Raw genomic sequence first — 14222 nt, forward strand, 5'->3', positions numbered from 1 at the left:
ATTCCTCCCTTGGAAGGGTTGTGTAAGGACGCCTGAAGCTACTCCTTTATTCTCGTGTACGAATAAGGAAAAGGGTAGTCTATAATCCGGAAGTCCAAGGGCAGGAGAGGACCGCAGCTCTTTCTTAATAGATTCAAAGGCTTCAAGTGCCTCTGCTGACCATTGTAGTTGGTCTGGGGCATTGTCGTGTGTCATTGCTGTAAGGAGACGGGTGAATTCTCCGTAGCGCGGAATCCATGCTCGGCAGAATCCACTCATTCCGATGAAACCTCGGAGTTGTCTTTTAGTTTTTGGCAGGGGTAATTTGGTTATTGCCTCAATTCTGTCTGTAGTTAGTGCGCGGGTGCCCTCTCCTAGGATGTGGCCGAGATATTTAACCTCCTTTTTACAATATTGTATCTTTTTCGGGGATACTTTATGTCCCTTTTGTGCCAGTATGTTTAGGAGAGCTATAGTGTCCTTTTTGCAGGATTCCAGGTCCCGACCACAGAGTAAGATGTCATCAACGTAGAGCCTCAGGGCTGAACCCCCTGGCAGAATCACGTCTGATAGATCTTGGTGTAGTATAGATGAGAAAATTGCTGGGGACTCTACATATCCTTGGGGCAATCGGGTCCACGTTAACTGCCCTGTCTGCCAGGTGAAAGCAAAAAGGAATTGGCTTTCCGGGTCTACGGGGATGCTGAAGAAGGCAGAGCATAGATCTATGACAGAGTAGACCACAGTTCCCTCCGGAATGGTGCTTAGGAGGTGGTGTGGGTTAGCGACTACAGCGTGTCTGGGGATGACGAAAGAGTTGACGAGCCTGAGATCCTGGACCAGACGCCATTTGACGGGATTTGTATTGGGCTTTTTGACGGGGAGAAGGGGGGTGTTGCAGGGAGAAGCGCATGGGACTAAAACTCCCATCCTCAGGAATTCGTCAATCATCGGGGCCAGTCCGTCTATTGCGTCTGGAGGAAGGGGGTATTGCTTAGTACAAGGGAAGGGTAGATCCTTCCTGTAGTTGATCTTGACTGGCACTGCGGACCTTAAGAGCCCCACGGAGGTTGACTCGGTTCCCCATAGGGAAGGGGAGACACTATTTAGCAATTCGGGCGGAAGATCAATTGTGGTGTTATGGGCTTCCTGTAGGACTCCTTGAAAACTGAAGATGGATTTGTTTGGCATATGTAAATAAATCCCTTCTTGGCCACATTGTATGGTGGCGTTTAATTTACAGAGCAGATCCCTCCCCAAGAGATTGACGGGGCTAGATGTCAATAAGAATGTATGCTTAACAGATAGAGGTCCAACAGAAACCTTCGCAGGTCTGGAAAGAGGGCAGTTCCGAGGGATTCCATCCAGTCCCATTACGGTTCTGGTTTCTTCCCCGGGGGTCAAATGGCTGTTAGTGAGAGTGGAATAGGTGGCTCCCGTATCTAAAAGACAATCGTAGGACTGTCCATCGATTTGCATTGTGCAGATTGGGTCGGAAGATGATAGTTGCAAGACGGGACAAAGAAAAGGGAAAGAGGCGGGATCTGCTTCTAATTGTCAATGCGGTTGGAATTCGTCCATCACCATTTCATGAGCTGAATTGATGGTGCGGGTGGCCGGTTTAAAGGGATTCTGAGGATCTTGAGTGGGGTTCCTGGGTCTTGGTTGTGGAGGGGGAGGACCCGCACGATATTGCGTCTGAGTTGTGGGTTGAGTGTGTCCATATGAGGGGTTTGATTCTCTGGGTTTGGGGTAGACAGGTTCCTGATAATCCGGCCTGTATGTTTTTATGTCTCTGTACTCAGGCCTTGTAATTTCTGTTAGGAGGGGGCAAAATCTCCTTATGTGCCCTATTTCCTCGCAGTTGTAACAAACACGCTGGTCTCGGGAGTCGGGTCCCCTTGGTTTGCTTTTGTCTTTGTAAGGGGGAACTCCTCCTGCATAGGCTAATACTCGCAGAGAGTCGGGCTTTTGATCTTTCTTTCTCCGCTCGTCTCTTGAATTAAACGCACACCTGGGGTATGATGGAAAGACTATTACCGAAATTCTTTCCATCATACCCCAGGTGTGCGTTTAGGGCTTTCCTTATGTCTGCCGTTGCTTGGTCCTTGAAGAAGCCTTTAACTATGACTTCATGTTGGGGGCTCTCCGGGTCTATCCCACCCCAGGTTTTAATTGCAGAGACCAAGCGAGTATAATAGTCGGACGGGTGTTCTTCTGGCCCTTGAAGGACGGCTTGGACTTTTGTCCAGTTTACGGTTCGCTGACCAGCAGCTTTGATTCCATCTAAGATGGCCTTTTTGAAAATTTTTAATCCCCATACCCCGTCAGTGGTATTATAGTCCCAGTCCAGGTCGTTAAGGATCGTCTGGGCGGTTAGAGGGGCCATGGAGGCAGGTCGATTGGGTTGATAGTCCTCCTGAGTCAAGGCTTCCCCTGCTTTGGCTAATATCTCCCGTTTTTCCGCTTCATTAAAGAGGGCCCCAAGCAACATATGTACATCTGCCCACGTGGGGTTGTGGGTTGAGAAGATGGTAGCCACCTGGCGGTGACACTTATCGGGGTCGTCTCGCAGAGAGGGCATCTTGTCGGACCAATTCATCAAGTCCGATGTAAGAAAAGGCTGATGTGTGAAGACCATGCGGGGTGGGTCTCCTGCCCTCACTGGTGGTATGGGCAGTGCCCTTAAAGGGAAAACGCCCTCAATTTCCCCGTTTAGTAGGTTTTCCCTAGTTCGGGTTCTGCTGGAGACTGGTCCATCTGGCCCTTCATTAGTAAGTGGTCCATTTGGAAGGGTCGGCACATCTAAATTGGGATGGTTCTCCCCTGCCCTGGATGGTCTGGCGGGGGGGTCTGGCCACGACAGAGTCACTTCTTCTCGGGAAGGGATAGTGGCTGGAGGGTTGTTTCCTCCTTCCCCTGACCTGGTGTTCCCTCCTTCCCCGGACCTGTTGTTTCCTCCTTCCCCGGACCTGTTGTTTCCTCCACCGTTTCCCGCCCTAGGTCCCGGTAACTGGGGCGCTCTTGGTTCAGGGTAGTAAAAAGGAACAAGAGTTCTATCCAGTTGTTCTTCTTGGGCCCTGATTTCATCATACGGGGGAGGTCTGGCCGTTTTTAAAACAGCCATTTGGCGGACGATTTGAGCTTGCTGACGTTGAAATAGCTCGCGGGCCTCAACGAAGAGATTAAGGTAGTAGAGCTGTCGAGGCTTCTCATCGGCTAAATAGGACTTAAGTGCTTGCATTCTTACGAGATTAAAGGAACCATGAAGCGGCCATTGGGAGAGTGGTTCCAGATGGTGGGTAAAAGTGACCCACGAGATGTTACAGAGATCCCTCAGTTTGGATTTTGAGAGTCCCTTTCTCCCTCTCAATTCTTTCCAGTTAAGGAGGACAAATTGCAGAGGGGTATCGGAGTCCTCTCCAGAGCGGAAAGGCTTCATAGAAGCCTTGTCGCCAGGAGGAGTCCAGTCAGAGTGTTGAGAAGCCTGGGCTCCCATTACTCTATTCTACGAAAATGGGGTTTCGCTAGCGATGTGCACTACAGACAAAAAGATAGACAGACAAGGGAAAACAAGGGGGAAGTAAAGGGTAGAGAAAATAGTGTTCTTTCAGTAATTAAGGTACCTCTGTTTATCTCTATTGAACTTAATCCTGCCTACTATCGAACCGTAACTAACTTATCATCTATAACTCTCAAACATCAGCCTTGAACTCACGGGTCTCTCTCTTTACCCGATACACAAACAAAAAATCCTAAAATTCTACCGCAGTACTGCTTACACAACTGGTCCTAGTGTGGGGCCCCAATTCGTGAACCGCCCCTTCTACCCTCCACGACAGCCTCCTGCCTAGCCTTTGAGACTAAGTTCGGAACCCCTACTGGATGCTTGCGCAATGCAATGCCAGATCAGGGTCCGAGAAAATGAAGGTTTGGAAAGGAAACAAACGACCTTGCGTTCTCACGTACCCGGGTCATCCCTAACAAAGGTCGCCGGGCAGGAGGGGCGGCTTCGTTTGCATATTAGAGGAGAGGGAGAGAGAAAATGCTTTGAAGGACGCCTCTGGACGACTCCGAGAGAGGGACGTCAGAGAAAAACAGTAAAAGAGCCACGCTTTCCCGGACTCAATTCCAAGACGGAAAACGGGGGAGGAAAGGATAGACAGATAAAGACGTACCTGGACGACTCTGAGAGGTAACGCCAGACAGTAAAGTTCCACGACCTCCCTGGCCACTTTCCGAAAGGGGAGAATCGGGGGGGGGAAAGGATAGAGCTAAAACGTTCCCGGCCGACTCCGAAGGGCAACGTCAGAAATGAAAGAAGGAAAGTCTGGCTGTCGTGGGGACGTTACTTTTCTACCCCCCTCCCAATGTGTTTTACTTCAAACCATACTCACGTTCGAAGATGTCCCCCGCAGATCCCGGGATCCTTTTCTTTTAGCCGGCTTTTACCTCCCCTTTGCTCTCACTGGTTGGGCTTCTGGTGACGGTTGATTACCGCCCGCAAAGAGGAGGCAGGGAGAGGAAAAAAGGATCCCCGGGCTAAGGTTGCCCAGTGGCGCCCGATCCCCTCTATCTCCCCTCTCACCTTTGCAGGAGAACCAAGTGTCCCTGAGCACGGTCGCCAAAACTGTTACCGGAAAATCCGAGGGCTCTCTTGGACAAATGAAGACACCAACCAGAGCAATTCAGAGCAAAACAGCAGCCAGTAGGCTCGGTCTTTATTCAAAGGAAAAGACTGTCACGACAGGACTCCCACCGCCCACGAGGTGAAGCAAGATGGAAGCCCCGAACAAAGGGAGACCCTAACTTTTATTAGTTACTAATCCCCTAAGCTACACCCTCAGGATTACATCATATTTACATCATGATTACATTAAAATTAGGAGGAGTCGAGGAGGGGCTACACAGGTAATCCGAGTGTCCTGACACCTGGCCGGAGCCTCCTCTCCCCTCCCCACATGAGTCATTTTAAGAACAAAAGAGAAGGGCGAAGTTTCCTGCCCCCTGAGGGGAATCCGGTCAGAGTCCTTTGTGAGACTCCGTGTGGAATACACTAAAGGGTGCAGTTTATTGTGTCCCTGATAGCCTTCTGTCTGAGCCCATCACGATGGCTATCAAGATAGTCACGTCAACTGGGAAGGGCCGCAGAGTATGTGACTGCTCGGTCAAAGGATTATGGCTGCCCAGCATCAGGCCACCCCCCTTTGATAGTCCTTGTGATATGTAGTAAAATAAAAGTGGTCCGATGAAAATCCGAGGTACAGCTGATTTTTGATGAATTTATAAAGAATATTGTCCTTGAAGTTCAAAGCACTTTCGCCTTCCGGAAGCAGCTTGCTACATTTTGATTAAATCAGTCACGGTCAATTGAACTCGGAAACATTGTATTTGAGAGCTGTCAAAGGCGAGGGAAGAGAGCGCCGGTAGCCTGCAGTACCAGCGTGGCCGCCGCAAGGGGCGCTGTTCGACAATGCTGATTGGCTGAGGCGGCCACCGATTGACCGAGAGTTCAGGCGGCCGGTCTACTCGCAATACAGATAGGGCGATGCGGAGCGCTATAGCGAAAAGCTGTCAGGCTAGCGCTTCCTTATTTACGGAAGGCTTTTAAGAGATGGCCCTCTAAAAGGACATCTCTAGGGTCAGGGAGGGGAGGTGCGTGCATGTGTGAGTGTGGTGCTTGTGCAATACACGTGATTATGGAAGGGGGGGTGATTTCCGGCGACACTAATAATGGTAAGGTGTCAGCTGTTTTTTCTTCACTGCTTCCTTCTGCCATATTTGGAATAACCAATTTTTGCACTGTGGTCTGAGCCCCTTGCGGGCATTGGTCCATGGAATTTACATTCGACCCAGGCAAATCTTTAGCGAAGGAAGGTGCCAATAGAATTACCTTTGGCATGACCTCAGAGTCCTCAGAGAGAGGCTGGAAATCTAGAGCAGTGTTTCCCAACCTTGTGCCTCCAGCTGTTTTTGAACTACAACTCCCATCATCCCTGACTAGCAAGACCAGTGGCAAGGCATGATGGGAATAGTAGTCCAAAAACAGCTGGAGGCACAAGGTTGGGAAACACTGATCTAGAGGCTGAGATGGAGGGAACAATATTATAGTATTTTTAAAAGCAGCTAGGGGTTGCAACAATGCTGCATTCACAGAGACAACTGGTGGTTGGAGCAAAGGGTTTGAAAGCTTTCCAACTGCGTCTCTACACAAATGCCAGGGGTGCAAGACTTGTACAGATGTCTCAGGATGTCTATGGGGTGCATCTCCCAGCTCATTCCATTTCTTAATGTCATAAGTACCCTCCCTCTGGAAACCAGGGGCACAGTCTAGCAATCTCTAACAACAATTTCTCTACTAAGGGTGCTAAATGCTTATTATGCCCTGCCTGAGCTAGCAAAAATAACAAATTATTCCTATGCTTTTCCTGCTCATGTGAAAGCTTGCTTCCCATGATCTCACCTGAAGGGTAATAGACGCGCGTCTTTGGGGCTCGTTCCGAGTGAATGAGATCCAAAGTCCGGGAATCGTTTTGCAGGAGATGATCCACCGCGACCGAGGGATAGCACGTTGCTAGCTCCGAGGGGAGTTCAATCCTGGGGGTTTCCTTTTGCTGTGCCTCAAACGCTGAGGTTTTCTTTTTAGCTTAGCCCCACACGTTTCCCTTTTTTTAAGTTTGCCTCACACGCTGAGGTACCTTTAGGTTAGCCTCACACGGTTTCCTTGAAGTTAGCCTCACACGGGGCACCACTATGTTGCGTTGTCAAAGTAAAGGAAGGATATTTACTTGAGGCGTTCCCAAAGTAAAGGAAGGATTGAATTCTGATTAATAAGAATACACACAGAGACTTGTACCAGCAAGACTCTCTGAAGGGTGCGTATAATCGTGTCTCTCTGTGCCTGTCCGTGTGCAGCCCCTGGACCAGGTAATTTTTATTCACAAAAGAATTTTTTACAGAGTGTTCGTAAGAACCAATCAGATTTTTTCTGAGCATTTCCACAAACCCATGTGTGGAGAAAGTTAAACCACCATAACTAATTAAGCACAGGGTAAACAAAGAACAGAAATACAAAGAAGAGCATTTTGCAACCCCGGAGGTGATAAACAAGCAATATATATGATAAGAAGGATGGCCAGGAGGACAACGAGCATTATCACCTTCATGTGAGATCTGTTTCCTGGCCCTAAGATTAACATCCTACATCAAAGAAACTTGCCCATTGTCTTTGATGACCCAGGAGCCTGCCTGGCGTCAACTGGGCTGTGTACGTGACTTGTCAGGCAAGGAAAAATGGGCAGCAGAGGCAAAAGGGCATGAAAAGGGCATGAATGTAGAATCTTATGGGATTTAAGAAGAAATTATCGTCAATATATCAAACCCAGTCAACACAATGCTTTCATCGTGGGCACGATGGCTTGATGTATTTTATAATTCCTCATGGTAATCCCATCTGATCCCTACAGTCGCCCAGATGGATGACCTTTGCAGACAGGTGCCTATGACAAACTAAGGGTTATGGGAATCGGAGGCAGTGTATCTTTACTTACTTGCTTCCATTTTAAGGGGGGGAAGAGAAGCATGCATGTGTGGAAAACAATATGGTCCAATATTGTGTCACACCAGGCCCACAGATGTTTGAAGAAAAATTCAGTGGTGCATCCCGGGGTATCAGCCCACGTGTAGTTCAGATTCTGCAGTTTGATTGCACCCAAATGGCAGAAGATGCATCGTGCTCTGTGTCAGAGCTGGCCCACACCTCCTTGCAGGCATGTCTTAAGCTTTAAGACCATGGGCCTCCAACCATTTGGGCCATATGACCAAATAAGGCAACTGTCCAACTGCAGCAGCCCTGTTTCCTTTGTAAAAGACGATGAGGAACCCAACAGAGGATGAAGTACCAAGGCACTGATGCCCCTGCTATTTGCAGAATTCTAATGATCCCAGCAGAGCTGATTCTCTACTGAGGACTTGTTGCCTCAGTTGGCCGGAATGACTGACTGCAGGTACAAGGCAGGGCAGACCTCGTAGACACCCAGGGCTTTAGCCCCCTCAATACTTCTAGGAAGGGTGCTCAGTCCCCCCAGTATTGAGGGGACCGCCATCCCCCCCCACCAGGCTGTTGCTGTGGCCACAAATGACTGTCACCAGCAGCCGTGGGAGGCCAAGGGCCCTGTTAGCCACGAGGGACATGCGACAAATATGAATGCCCATAGCCACAAGTGTGCTCACTTCCTTGCGGCGAATCAGGAAGTATGGATACTACTGGCAGCTCCTGAAGATAACAAAAATGCTTACGTCACAGATGCAATCTGTGAAGGAGTTTAACTGGGGGTAGTGTATATCATTGCCCTTCTGGTATCTTGAGAATTTCCCCCTGTTCCACTGAAGGAACTCCATCCCTTCGCACTGTAGCATCCTCTCGGTGTTTTTTGTGGGCTTTATCCTGCTGCATGGGTCCTCCTACCACCTCAAGAGGGCTCAGCTTTCACAATGGCAGAAGTGGCTCTTTTCAGGTGTAGCCTATCAGAAGGCAGAAGAGGCACATTTCCCAGATACACTCAGTAGAGGACCAGACCTCCTTGAAACAAAAAAAATTCCTTCCAGTAGCACCTTAAAGACCAACTAAGTCAGTTCTTGGTATGAGCTTTCGTGTGCATGCACACTTCTTCAGATACACGCATGCACACGAAAGCTCATACCAAGAACTGACTTAGTTGGTCTTTAAGGTGCTACTGGAAGGAATTTTTTTTGTTTTGACTATGGCAGACCAACACGGCTACCTATCTGTAACCAGACCTCCTTGGACAGAGACCTTTTCCATGGCACAGGAGCGTCCTGGATAAAGCCTATTTGCACAGACATCTTGAACGCCTGCTTGGCCTTGTCAGTTAATAGCGCAGTTTACTTTGCTACTGTTTACTTTGCTAAGGAAGCCTCCTACTTGAAGAACTATGCCAAGGAAGCCAACGACAAACTGTTTGGTGTTGATGGGTCACTATTGGAGAGGTAGCTCAAAGCTTAGGTGATGTACCTCCCAGATGACAGTACCTTCCCAGAGTATGATATTGTGATGTTTCCTACATCTCAGCCGTTCAAACAGTGGCTTGGGTGGGTGGCACCAGTCGCAGATAAAGTGCCTTTGCCCGTGCAAGTGGGAGTTGGCCCCCTTCACACCTTTTGGACTTGGGAGCTTTCAGTGTGTTAAAAAGTCATTGTCCGCCTAGTCATAGGAGGAAGGATGGAGGGAGTATTAAGGTTCTGCTTGCCCTCTGATGGTCAGATGACTTTCTGTTGAGATTTAGACTTTCAACCCACTTGAAATATACTCAGAGTCAAGAGTGGATTTCATGCTCTTTATTCAGCTCATGGTGGTGAGGAGGGAATGGAAGTCCCCTCAAAGTATCTGCTTTATATAAATTATTTACACAATGGGCTGCACGTGATTGGCTAATTCCGGAATTCTCCTGTAGGCCAATCAGGTTGTGGATTCACTTCTATCTGGAGCTGGATTGGGTGGCTCCTGCCAACCAATCATACTGCTGCATTGTTCTAGGACCAATCAGACTGCTGCATTCTGAATCCTATTGTTCTAGGACCAATCAGACTGCTGCAGTTTGGATCCTATTCAACTCAGTACATAACACCCCTCCCCTCTTAGTTCCAGTCCTGCCCGGGAGGTCGCATTCATAGTCCTCAAGGTACGCCGGCGGCCTACGTGTGCGTTGCGGCCTGGGGTTCTGGCTTGTGTTCCAAGGATGCTGGCTGTGATGGGGCCGTTTGGTCTGGTGCAACCGGCTCGCTCAGTCGTGGTTCTGGTTCCGGTGTCCTTTCGTCCTTGCGTGTCCTCTCTGTATTTACTGATTCTGCCTCTCCTGCTGGCCCCTCCTGTTCTATGGGCCTCACTGCCCCTCTGTTCCCTTGGGACTCCTCTGACCTGTCCTCCTCCTCCTGGTTTTCTCCCGGGAATCGTCGCCGTATCTGGTCGCAGTGGCGGCGCCAGCATTGCCCCCCATCCGTTCGCACCTTGTACGACACGGGGCCAGTGACCCTGGTGACTGTGGCGGGTACCCATGCTGGGCCTGCCCCAAAATTCTTTGCGTACACTGGGTCCTGGGCCACGAAGGTCCGGGGGTTCCTGCCTTCCCCCACCACTACCTCATCCTGAGCTCTATTGGGGTGAAGGCCGTCCAATCTGATTGCAAGGCGCCGACCCATTAGTAGTTCAGCAGGGCTCCAGCCAGTCGTTGAGCTGGGGGTGCTGTGCTGTGCTAGAAGGAATGTGGCAAGGCGGTACTCCCAATCCCCTTGCGTCATGCGGCGGAGGGTGTCCTTGGTGGTCCACACCATGCGTTCTGCTTGGCCATTAGTGGCAGGGTGGAATGGCGCCGAACGGATGTGGCGGATGGCGTTCTGCACTGTGAAGGTTCGGAATTCTCCTGACGTAAATGCAGTCCCGTTGTCTGAGACGAGAGTGTCAGGGAGCCCGTGGGTTGCAAACAGCCTGCGTAGTACCCGGATGGCTGCGGACGTGGAAGTGGATGGTACCAGTGTGACTTCCAACCATTTGGTGTAGGAGTCCACCACTATGAAGAATGTTTTCCCCTGAAAGGGGCCAGCGAAGTCCACATGCAGGCGTGACCATGGTGCTCGGGTGGACTCCCATGACTGGACTGGGGCCCTTGGGGGATCTGGGCGGGGAGGAGACAGCACTTGGGGGGGTCTGCTTTTCGGGGGCAAACAAGCCAAGCACCGGCTAGTGGTCAGTCACCACGGTAAAGGGCCGCCCGTACAAGAAATCATGGAATTTTTTTACTCCCTTCACAATTGCCAGACCCTCCTTGTCGATTTGTGAGTAGTTCCGCTCGGTTGTGTTGAGTGTCTGGGAAAAGTATGCCACTGGTACCTCTCTTCCATCCGGGAGTTGGTGTCCCAGGACAGCGCCGATGCCATAGAGCGAGGCGTCGCATGCTAGCACCACCGGCAGCCTCTCATCGAAGTGTGCCAAGACCGCGTTTGAGACAAGCAAGTCCTTGACTGCCTGGAATGCGGCCTCCTGGCGCTGGCCCCACACCCAAGGGGCCCGCTTGTCCAGAAGTCTGTGTAGGGGCTCCGCTACTGCCGCCTTGTGGGGAAGGAATGGTAAAAGTTCAATAGTCCCAAGAAGGCCTGAAGTTCAGTCTTGCTCTTGGGCGCTGGGGCATCACAAATGGCCTGTACCTTGTCCCCAGTTGGGTGGACCCCTTCTGCGTCCACCATAAATCCCAGAAAGTCCACCTGAGGCACTCCTAGTAGACATTTTTACCGCTTCACCTTGAGACCCGCCGTCTGGAAACGGTGCAGAACGGTGCGGAGGCGGTCCTCAAACTCCTCTGGTGTGGGCCCAGCAATCAACACATCATCGAAGAAGGGGGTGACGCCAGGAATCCCTTTAAGGAGAGAGTCCATTAGATTCTGGAATATGCCTGGTGCCACGCTGACACCGAATTGCAGCCACTTTACCCTGAACGCTCCTCTGTGCGTCACAATCGTCTGTGCCTCTGCTGTGGCCTCATCTACTGGCAGCTGTTGATATGCTTGGGCCAAGTCCAGCTTGCCAAAAATTTTTGACCCAGCCAGGGTGGCAAGGACATGGCTGACCACTGGCACTGGGTATGCGTGGGCCGTGAGGGCTTTGTTTATGGTACATTTGTAGTTTGCACAGATGTGGACTGAACCATTAGGCTTGACGGGTGTGACAATTGGGGTTTCCCAGGGGGCATTAGGCACCGGCTCCAGCACTCCTTGCTCCACGAGCCGGTCCAATTCCTTGTCTATACGAGGTTTCAGGGCAAACTTGTAAGCTAGTGTGGTTCACCCCGGTGACAGCTAGCCCCAGTGGTCCAAACCATGCAAATCCCAGTAAGCTAATGTAGGGGCCCCTTGACCACAAGCAAGTCCAGTTGCCGCGTCCGCCCTCGATATTGCACCCTGAAGGTCCCCACCCCCATTGCATTGTGGGGACCTTACGTTTCTGGAAGTCCCGGAGGGTGAATGGGGCCGGCCTGAGTTTGGGACCCCCACTAGGACACAGTTTCTTTAAGGTCCTTGCCGAGATTATGGATAGAGTTGAACCCGTGTCAAGCTCCATGCGGCACGGGGCCCCCTCTATCTGTACCTTTACATAAATTTTCTCTACGTTGGGGTGGGGCAACTGGTATACCTGGAAGTCTGTGAGCTCCATCGAGTTGCCTTGGTGCGTTGGGCCCTGGGACCTGGGCCTCTTGGATCGGTCATCTGATGCCTGGCGTCGGGTCGGCCGAGCCTGACACACCCAGGCGATGTGTCCCAATTTTGTAGTCTGCACAGATGCGGACCGAACCATCGGTTATGGGCCCAGTCGTTGTTCCAGTCGTCTGACCAGTCGTTGTTCCAGTCATCCCAGTCGTCCCAGTCGCCAGAGGTTTCTGTTGCTGATTGCCAGACGGCGGAACGGAGGCTGCATGCTGGACTGATTTGCGGTGCCCAGAAGCAGAGCTGTTTTGGAGCAGAGTGTTCAAGCTGCCGCTGTTGCTGTTGCTGCTGCTCGATTTATGGAGGTATGTTGCTGACTGCCAAAGAGAAGAAGATAGCATCCCTGTTTGCCTGTTAATTGCGCTCTGAGTGGGAGAGAGAGTGGCTGAAGGAGTCAAGGCTCTATCTGTGTTGCACGAGGGAAGTGTCTTGCTCTAAGTAATAGCAGACATGGCCTGTACACATTCTGGCCAGATGGCTCTGTCCTTTCCTCTCCTCACGCCTGAGACCTATGCAGTTTGGCAGGTCAAGATGAAAGCGCTTTTACAAAGGGAAAAGCTATTTCACACGATAGAAGATGACCCTCCCGATAAGGATGATGATGATTGGGCTGAGTGGCATGCTGCAGACATGAAAGCCCGAGGGACAATTGTTTTGAGTGTTTCAGACCACTTGTTGGTGAATTTAGAGGGTCAAGAGACTGTACGAGCTGTTTGGCATAAGTTGAGAGATATGCATTTGAGGCAAAATGCTGGTTCCAGTGTGATTTTCTTCAAGAAGCTGTGCAGGCTGCAGTTGGAGAAAGGTGGTGATTTGCCTAGCCATCTATCTCAGTTAAAGCGTCTCAGACAGGACCTTGTTCAGTGAGACCTGGCTATTTCAGAGGCTGTGTTTGCAATGCTGATGATAAATAGCCTAGATGATTCTTACGATGGAGTAGCTGCCCAGATTTCTACAATGCCTTCTGACCGGCTAACAGAAGATTATGTGTCTAGCGTGCTCCTGAATGAGTGGGATCACAGACAGGCTGTTAGAGAAAGCCGGGACAATGGTGCTGTTAAAAATGTGCTTGAAAATGTGCCTAAGTCTCCAGCAGGGGAAAGTGAAAGTGAAACTGCTGCTGTTAAAGCACTAAAGTTGAGGCAGTGCTTTTCGTGTGGAGCACAAGGCCATTTGAGTTTCCAGTGCAAGAAATCTTCAAAGAAGAAGGGAAGCTTCAGAGGCAGAGGGGAAGGAGGATGAAATCCCCAAGCACCTGCTACTTCAAAGGCTTTGATCTCTCGCTGTTCCAATCAACGTGGGTGGAGTTTCTTCATGATCGACTCTGGCTGTACCAATCACATGACCAACGATAAGGATCTCTTTGTTCAGCTTGAGAAGCAAGAGAAAGCAATTAATCAAGCAGATGGGACTGTTCTCACGAGTTTGGCTAAGGAACTGTGTTCTTAAAGAGCCTGAATGCAACAATTAAGAATGTCCTGTATGCGCCTGATATTCAGGACAATTTGTTGAGTGTTTCCCAGCTTGATCGTCAGGGGTTTAAGGTGGTGTTTGCTAAATCTCGCTGTGAAATTCGTCGAGATGGCAAGCTCATTCTATATGCAAAATGTGTAAATGGTTTATACCAATTGCCTTTTGTTACAGGTACAGGTACAGGTACTGCAGAAGCAACTGAGAAAGAGTGTTGCAATTTGTCTGTTGATAAGAATGAGAAGTTGCATGACCAATGTATTCATTATTACCACCGTGTTTATGGTCATTTGAATTTCCAGGCTGTGGCAAAAATGCCTGATATGGTTCAGGGTATGAAGTTGAAAGAATGTCCCTATCATATGAAATGTGTTTCTTGCGCTGAGAGTAAGGAAAGGCCCCAAAGGTACAGAGTCCGGGAGAGAGACCAAGAAACCATACGAAGTCATTCATGCAGACTTAGTGGGGCCTCTAGCGCTCTCTAGAGGCATTTCAAGGTT

The sequence above is a fragment of the Podarcis gaigeae genome (genome assembly GCF_964106915.1).
Source record: "Podarcis gaigeae genome assembly, chromosome: W".
NCBI classification, from domain to species: Eukaryota; Metazoa; Chordata; class Lepidosauria; order Squamata; family Lacertidae; genus Podarcis; species Podarcis gaigeae.